General features: G+C 44.4%; 1 long non-coding RNA gene across 1 annotated transcript in view; it reads left to right on the forward strand.

The window, feature by feature from the left end:
- Positions 1–1,458: 1,458 nt before the first annotated feature.
- The window catches only part of LOC109378090 (uncharacterized), a 49,238-nt gene continuing 42,084 nt past the window's right edge, over positions 1,459–8,612 (forward strand). The window contains exon 1 of the long non-coding RNA XR_002122956.1: positions 1,459–1,993. This is a non-coding gene — a long non-coding RNA (uncharacterized LOC109378090). The remainder of the gene's footprint in view (positions 1,994–8,612) is intronic.

Below are 8,612 nucleotides of genomic sequence, written 5' to 3' on the forward strand. Positions count from 1 at the left end.
GATAAAAGGCAAAGCAGAGCTTTGGTTCAGGAGATGATGCCAGCTAGAGGACCTACGCGCCTGCAGGTTGCAGGTAGAAATCTCAGGTTTGTGGTGGGGTTGGGGTCATTCAGTTGGTTCCAGGTTCCAGGATGGCTCAAGAGGGTCTGCATTCTGGGTGCGAGTGTAGGTTGAGAGGTGGGGGTGGAGCGGTGCCTCAGGTGACAGGAAGGCAAGGCGCAGATATTAAAAAGTCGTTCAATGGTCCGGTGATACCCCACATACGCACACACAGATGCCACTGCCACCACTAACCAAGTTACTCCCTCATTCCTACTAGACCACTATCTGTCCTCAACCCCTTCAAGTCTAGGCTTTGTCTTGGAAGACCAATCCTATGGGTGAGGGGTGCAGGGATGGAAGAACTGGGGTGCGTTCCTTGGGGCTACTTGCACTGGGTTACACTTAGGGATCAAAGCCGGCCCAGAAGACCCCAGGTCAGCTCCTGGCGCCTCAGGGACCCGCTGTCGGCAGACTGCTCGCCCGCCGCGCTCCGGCTGGCTCAACTCTACTTCCCCAGGGATGATCAGTGGCTGCCGGCACAACCCTGCTGTCGGCCGCCCAGAGCCCGAGCTGAGGGATAGGTGGGGGTCACTGTCCAAAGCAGGGGGCTCTCAGGCCAAGGGGCAAAGAAAGACTCTATAAGCCAGGAACCGCGAGACGCTCTAGTCCCTTCTACCCGCACCCACGCTCAGCCCCGCAGGCTCTGCCACCACCCAAGGAAGGGGGAGGCCCAGGGAGAGCAAACGAACGATACAGAAAATTCCGTACCGAGAGGGGAGAGATGAGACGGTGGGACACGGCAGCGGGGGGTGACTTGGGGTTGCGGCTGCGGCTTCCTTCCACCCCTGGCCTCCACGCTGCAGAGAAGGCAGGAGCGGCTGCCTGGTCCTCCCTCTTTCCCTCCCCGCTCTCTACCTCCCCCGCACTCCCGCCCGCCCCTGCCGAGAGCGTGGAGTGTGTGAGGTATTAGCCCGGCTGGGGGGAGGTGAGATGTGCTTTCGCCAACAGCGGCAGTCTTCCCTGCCCACCCCTCACACACACCCCACGACCGCGACGGGTTCTCCGCAGTCACCCAAAGGGAGGGAGAAGGAGAGAACAGGAACTGAGGGAAGCCAGGAGCAGATAGCAGAGAAAAAGAAGAGCTCAGGGTTGGACATTTTTGGAGCTTGGGGTGGGGAGGAGAAAGAGAGCGCGCCTCCTCGATTTTCCCCTCCCCATCCCTCTTTTCTTTTCTCTCCCCTTCGCTGTATAGCATTTTCCAGAAGCGACAGCAGAAGGGGACAGAAACCTAGCCTACAAAGATTTGGAGGGGTGGCGGGGGCCGCTACCTAGTAGCTAGAGCTTGAGTGTGCATTTGTACATGTAAGAGTGTGAATGCGGTTTCTCTCTCTCTCTCTCTCTCTCTCTCTCTCTCTCTCTCTCTCTCTGTCTCTCCCCCCTCCCTCCCTCCCTCCCCTCCTCCCTCCTTTCCTCCTTTTCTATCTGTCACATTCTATTCCTCACAATCCCGTGTCAGCTAACCCTGTCAGTTTCCTTGTGTCAGTTTCTTCTCTTACTGGTACTGTGTGGTTGGCTGCGTGAAAGGAATACGTGTGTTTCAAAGGGCCCAGGTTGGCTCAGAGAGCCGAGAGAAGCGATGGAGAGGTAAAGAGTTTCTGGGCACTGACGAAGGCGGAAGGTGAGGAAGGCCAACCAGCCGAGAGGGAAGTTTGGAGATAATTGAGAAGAGAAGGGAGAAACCAAGGTAGGAACCAGCACTTGCGCCCCTCACTGCACCCCGCCCTTCCCTGTGTTCACGCACCCACCATCTCAGCAACCTCAAAGCCCCTGGCTGTCCCAGGCTGCTAGTGTTTGTGCGCCAGGGGAGAAGGGACCAGAAAGGCCGCCGCACCGCGCGCCCTGGCTCAGGGACACCAGACGTCGCAGATCTGAACAAAACGACTTGGCCAGGGTAAGTGGATAAGCGACCCGTGCCTTCTGTTTTGCTGCAGGAGCACTGCCAAGGGGTGGCAAGGTGCGGGTTGAGCTAAGGTGACAGGATGGGGATGCTGAGGGCTGGGACGTACTAGCTGGCTGGCCTTGGGCTTGCATGGTGGGGAGCAGAGCAAAGGCAGCAACAGATTGTTTTTGGACACAGGTAGAGAGCTGTAGTGGGGGTGGGAGGAAGCTCTAGTGGCATTAGGACAAGGTGCCTTTTGGCAATGACCCAAAACATCCTTTTCACTTGGGATACTCCCTAAAAGCAGAGCTTCGCCTTACCTCTGAATAGTGATCTATTTGCTTCATCCCTGGGTAGGTATTAAGCTCCCTAGGAACCTGCTCCTAGGCCTCCTCAAAATCAGACGGGCATGGGAATAAGTTCACTTGCCCTTTTGCTAAAATCCACTTTAAGATGCAGAGATGAGCTTATGGGGGCTCACGTACCAGAAGAAGAATCTTCTTTCTGTTTTGTATCTTTCAAACTTATGAAATACCCAAATTCATTTTCCTGGCTTCCTTAAAGGAACCAAGAAATGAAAATTGGAGGACATCAATCTGATCTCTGCTCCAAAGTGGACACCTTCTCCTCCCTGCAAACACACAAACATTGACTTGGACAGTCATGATCATACACCCCCCACACACAGGTACTGAGCTCTATTCACAGATGCTGATCTTTCTCCATGGTCTCTAAGGATGAGACTGGGAGAAGGGCTTACTCCCCATTGCCAACCTGAGCTTTTCTGGCTATAGTCAGGTATGTGGTGGTGGATGAGTGGCTAGCAAGGTTATCACTCCCTCATGAAAAACCTGGAGCTTGGAAACCAGCCTGGAAGACGGGATCTCTGAACTTTACCTGAATTTATTATTTGAGTAAGAAAGACACAGACGAATCAATAATTCACCATTTAGAGATTGTTCATATCAGTCCTGGCTTCAAATGAAAAATAATTACTACATTTACATGGAATGCACACCCACTTGTCTATTGCCATATATTTATCCCCACAGCAGTTAGCTAATATAGCACATTTACATAGCAGGGTTCATAATTCTCTATTGTTGGTCTCAGGCCTTTTTTGTTGTTGTTGTTGTTGTTCTACAGATGATGTATATCATGTCTCCTTTCCCACAGACTATTACAAAGCTGGGATATAAATGATGTCAAATGGTACCTTTCACTCAGTCTTTAATGTCTTGCTTATTCTAAATCAAAAGGCATGAAAATACATTCACATAATACCAAGTTGGTTTCAAAGCAAATGTTTAGCCTGGAATAAAGGAAATCCACTGGGTCAAGAGTAGCCTCTGTCAGTCTGCTTGCAAGGTTGAAAGAAAAACTGAATCCCACTTGAAATCTATGTTTTGGTCCTTAGGAGATGCTGCATTCACAATATATATATATGGTGTGTGTGTGTGTACGTGTGTGTGTGTGTATTTTTTCAAAGACCTGGATCAACTCCATACTACAAATCTGGTCTCTGTACTGCTGTAGCAGAGAGGAGAGCATTTGAATTCATGCTTGCAAAGCACTCAGGCTCTTCTGTTAAACTTTCTATTTATTACTATGTTACTGAATACAATGAATTACCTCCTTCCAATTCAGTAAATGAGAGAAACAGATTCTGCATTAAGTGGAACTGTTTATGTTCCATCAGGCAATTTGTTCTAAAGCTCACTGCTGAGAGTCACAACAGCATGAGAATTACTCAAGTAGGATCTGAAAAGGTGTCCATTCTGTTACTTTTTTAGGTGATTGTAAACAAATATCTTCTTAGATATGTTAAAATTACACTTTTCCATAAATAGCAAAGAGCAGGCTGCAGGCAGGTAGGAAAAAACTGGCAGCTTCATACTTAGGAAGAACTGAAAGTGTCAACAGGGATGAAGCCTAATGTGTAGGTCTTTGCTCTGTTCTTGGTGATGTATCTGCTTGTTGTAGTGGGTCCTGATCCATGGTTCCTCAGTGGACAAGGCATTGCAGGGATCAAGAACAAATGACGCCCCGAGCTATGTTGACACATGTTCACCTGGCTTCAGTGTATGCTCCAACACAGAGACCTGGACCAAATATCTGCTACCTACTGCTATAAAAGCTATAGTCCTGTGATTCCATTTTTTCTAGAATTAACATCCAAAACTAGAATGACACACAGAACCACAACACGTAGAGAAGGCTTGACCAGAAAATTGGAGGGAGATACAGTCAGGAGGAAGAGGAGGGATAGGCGAGAGAGAGAAAACCTAAAAATGTTTTGAAACACATCGAGGTGTTTGCTTTCTTTTATTTTGGCTGAGAATAGAATTAGTCCAGAAAATTCACTGAGATATGAAGCACGCTGAAATTGCTTACAATTGCCTTGTAAAAACTGAGCAAACAGTGACAGAATTCCATAGAACCAGATAATTTGGTGCATTGGAGTACATTTTCACTTTTTCCATCTGATTTCCCTCCTTAGCATATTAAATTTTTATCTATCAGCCATGCAGGTAATTAATTATCAAATGGATATTTCAAATGTGTCATGCTATTTTCCTTCAGTCTGCTTCCAAATATTCGAATTTGTCTTTTGCCGTAGCTCCATCACTAAAGGAGAAGAACCAAAACATTTCTGACTCCTTCTGCCAAAGGTTCTTGTTTTCAGCTAAGTACACTAAGCCATTCAAGAGCCTCTGTTAGTTGGGGAATATGAGGGGCACGACCTTTCTTTCCAAGGTGCCACCAACCTAACCTAGCCTGGACATTTTTCAGGTTTTCAGGGAGGGTTATGACAAAATTTTCAGCAGGCAGACAGAAATGATGCCTCATTCTAGGCAGAAGTTGCAGCTAATCAACCCCAGATTAGGACTCGAGACTAGCCACCAACTCCAGAGCTTAGTACCTGAGGTTTTCATAGTGTCATCCTTTCTAAAACTCATGTGGCTTTCCTTTGGTAGATGGTTCTTTCAAGCCCTTTGTCCAGTTAGACCAACCAACTCATCCCAACAGCAAAAAATGAGTCTTCAATGACTCAGCTGTGGTTTCATAAGCAAATATGTACATCATGCTTAACTGAGTAATAATAGATGATTTTAAAAAATAATAAAAGCACAATAAGCATTGCATCAATATGGTTTCAGGTTAAAAAGTCTATTCTATGATTAAAAATAATAATAAAAGCTGGTGGGCACAGCAAAAATTGGAGCTCACTGGGTCAAGGGAATTTTGCAAGTTCCCCAAGTTTGCTTCTCCATTATCCATTGCAGAGTTAGCACTTAGATGCTGGTGGCCAATGCAACTGCCCCAGCTTTTCACCTTAACAAAGGCAAGGAAAGAGCTGATGGTGAAAAACATGCAGGGATTATGGCAGAGTCTAATTCCCTCATTTCACCTATAGATAAATTGAAGCCAGGAGAATAGAAATGTCTTGCCAGAATCATGCAAGTAGACAGCAACAGACCAAAACCAAAATCCAGGACTGCATCCTAGTACTAAATTTCCTAAAAATCTGGAAAATTTTCCAAAAAATCAAGAGGAAACTAAAGCCATTTTGACTAAGATCACAACCCTCTATTCCCATCACACATTTATATTTATGTGTTTATTGCCATATTTTGCTCTCTCAACCACCACTTGCCCCAACATACATACACACACACACTCATGCCCTATCTTGCTAGCAAAGAAAACATGGCATATACCTATAGCTACCATATTCAGGTGGAGGGCAGAATTAAACATGACAAAGGTGTAGCTGCTCACACTTTTATTGCTGATCTAGCTCACACCACCAACAGCAAGGTGTCTAGAAAACCCAATCTTTGCATTTCTCTATAGTTGTGAGGAATAGAAACTGGTGGAATCCAGTGACTGTGACTGGCTCTATATACTGTCTCAGAATCAGCTCCCATAAATGTGCACGCACACACACACATATACACAAACACACACACACATTCACACACTTCCTGAAAAATTAAAACAAAAGAAATGGAAAGGACAAGGCAGATGGATTTTTTTATAGTAGAGTATGAGAAGGAAAGTTTACAGGGGCATGATTGTTCTTTCCTGACTTCATTCTTTAGCCTCAATACCTGGTTTCCACCTTATCTTCTCTTAGGATCTGAGAAAATAGGCCAATGTAAACATGTCTGTTATAGCCCAGAAGGGTTATATGAAGAACTTCCATATTATAGTGAGGATATACAAGGTTAAAAAAGAGGGGCTAGGATGGAGTGGGCTAGGACTTGATTACTCTGAGTGTGGTTCCCCACACCAGTAGCACCACCTTCCATTGGGAGCTATTTGTAGGTGCAGAATTTTAGACCTGTCCTCAGACCTACTGAATTGGAATCTGATTTTGAAGAATATCTCCAGTGATTTGTTTGTAAACTAAAGTTTGAGAGGCACTGGGCTAGAGCTTTTCTGAAAAAGCATCGTAAAGTCATTTAAAAATAAATAATACTTAATGAACATGTAGGGGCAATTCATGCAGCTTCTCATTTAAAAAAATAAAAATATAAACTTTCCTTAAGTCCACTTCTCTTGTTATCTAGCACAAAAGCCTTAAGTGTGGACAAGATAGTTTATTCATAGGAAGTAAGACCACATTATTGTTCTGTTTACCAGGGGGACCTGGGTTTGGGACTCACACAAACCCAAGTTCAAATCCTAGTCCTGCACATAAATAACTAGCTGCGTAAACTTGTACAAGGTACTTTGTCTCTGGGCCTCAGATTCCTCATCATTTGTATAAAGGGATTAAAAATAGTACCCACTGTCACTGAGTTGCTATGAAGATTAAATGAGACACTATAAGATAGTAACTAGGATTTGACCAATAATTTCAGTTTGCTAGAAAACTACCCACTGGATATTATGTCTTGGGGCACCTAGAATCTATTTCTGATTGGTATGAATCACATTGGGCTTCCCACAGGTAGAATACTAAGAAAGATATAGAAAATTAAAATACAGAGGGTGCCAAATAATGTATACACATATAAAGAAAGGAAAAAACTATATTAAAATTGTAATACTCGATATATACCAATAAGAAAAGATGAATACAAGTCACATTTGACTTCTAAATTACAAGAGGTGCTCAAAGTGGTTACCATCAGCATAATTTTTTTTAAAGATTGTTATTGGGAAATTGGGGGATGGGAACAGCGCTGGAGAATTGGGGGAAGGGGAACAGACAAATTGCTGTCATTTGTTCTTCAGTCTAGTTGTGGAGGACGTTGCTTCACTGGCCCAAGTTGGCACCATCATTGCATTCTTCCCGGCCGAGGCAGATCAGTCGCCGGCTTCTGGACGGCCGCTCACTGAGGCTGCTGGCCGCTCACGCTGGCTGCTGGCTACACATGGTAGCTCATGGCAACCCACTGCAGCAGGGGCTGCAGCCTACCCATCGCCAGCAACTCACAGCAGCCCAGCTCCAGGTCGAGCTGTTGTTCAGCATCTTAGCTGTAGAGGGCAGTGTCACTGGCCCTCATATGTGGGATCCAAACTGGGGCCCTCTGGCATCCCAAGCGAGTTCTTAACCATCGCGCCACTCGGCCGGCCCCCAAGCCAGCTCTTAATCATCGCGCCACTCGGCCAGCCCCCTCAGCATAATGTTAATAGTTTTTTTTTTTCCTTTCTTAAAATGGGTAACGTTTTTTTGGCCCCTCTGCATATTTGAGTGGAATGGATGTCCAAATACAAGTATTATTCAAAAAGAATTACATGTGACCCTGATGAAATTAATTCATAGAATAAGACTAAAATTAGAAGTGACCCTATTCTATATGGCATGTCTCAAAATTACCAAGTCAGAAAGTTAGTAGTGAGGCTCTTTCTGCATGTTTCCATGAACATGCAGCAGGCAACACACATGCACATCGAGACCCCCCCCCACACACACACACACATCCTTCAATGGATGAACTGTGAAAAATCAAGGCTGAAATAGCATTCTCAGGGCAGAACTAAATATTACTGAATTTTTGGCCTGATAACAATCTATAAAATGGGTAAATTAGAACCTCTACTTCACAGGATGGATGTGAGATATTTGGGTAAAATTAATGATGTAGGTAAAGGCATAGCAGAGTAAAATCAATAAATATTTCTGAATCTGAGCCCACAAAAGGGGCAAAAATATTATATATAAATCACCAGCTAAGCTACAATGATTTTCCCTCCAAAAGTAATGACTTGGTGTTACATAAGAAATATTTTACTTTTTCGACACATCTTACAAAGGTCAGCTCAACAACAGCATTAACACCTAGAAAGTGTTCAGTCATGTGCCAAGCATTTTACATTCAGTATCTCATTTAAACCCTCAAAACAACTCCATGAAATATGTATCTTATCACCTTTTAAAGATAAAACTTAAGCTCAAAGGAATTAAGTAACTTGTTCATTTTATAGCTTAACAACTTAGGTAAATACTATACCTATCACTACTTTACATGTGAAAAAAATTAGCAGATCCTACCTCCTCCAAGCCCATAGTACACCCTACCTGTTCAATTTTCTCACCTGTAAAATATGATAGGTATAAATTCCAATAACTCTCTAAATTCCAATAAATTTTATGAATTTCAATAAAATCACTAAG

The sequence above is a fragment of the Hipposideros armiger genome, unplaced genomic scaffold, assembly GCF_001890085.2.
Source record: "Hipposideros armiger isolate ML-2016 unplaced genomic scaffold, ASM189008v1 scaffold_1729, whole genome shotgun sequence".
NCBI lineage: Eukaryota > Metazoa > Chordata > Mammalia > Chiroptera > Hipposideridae > Hipposideros > Hipposideros armiger.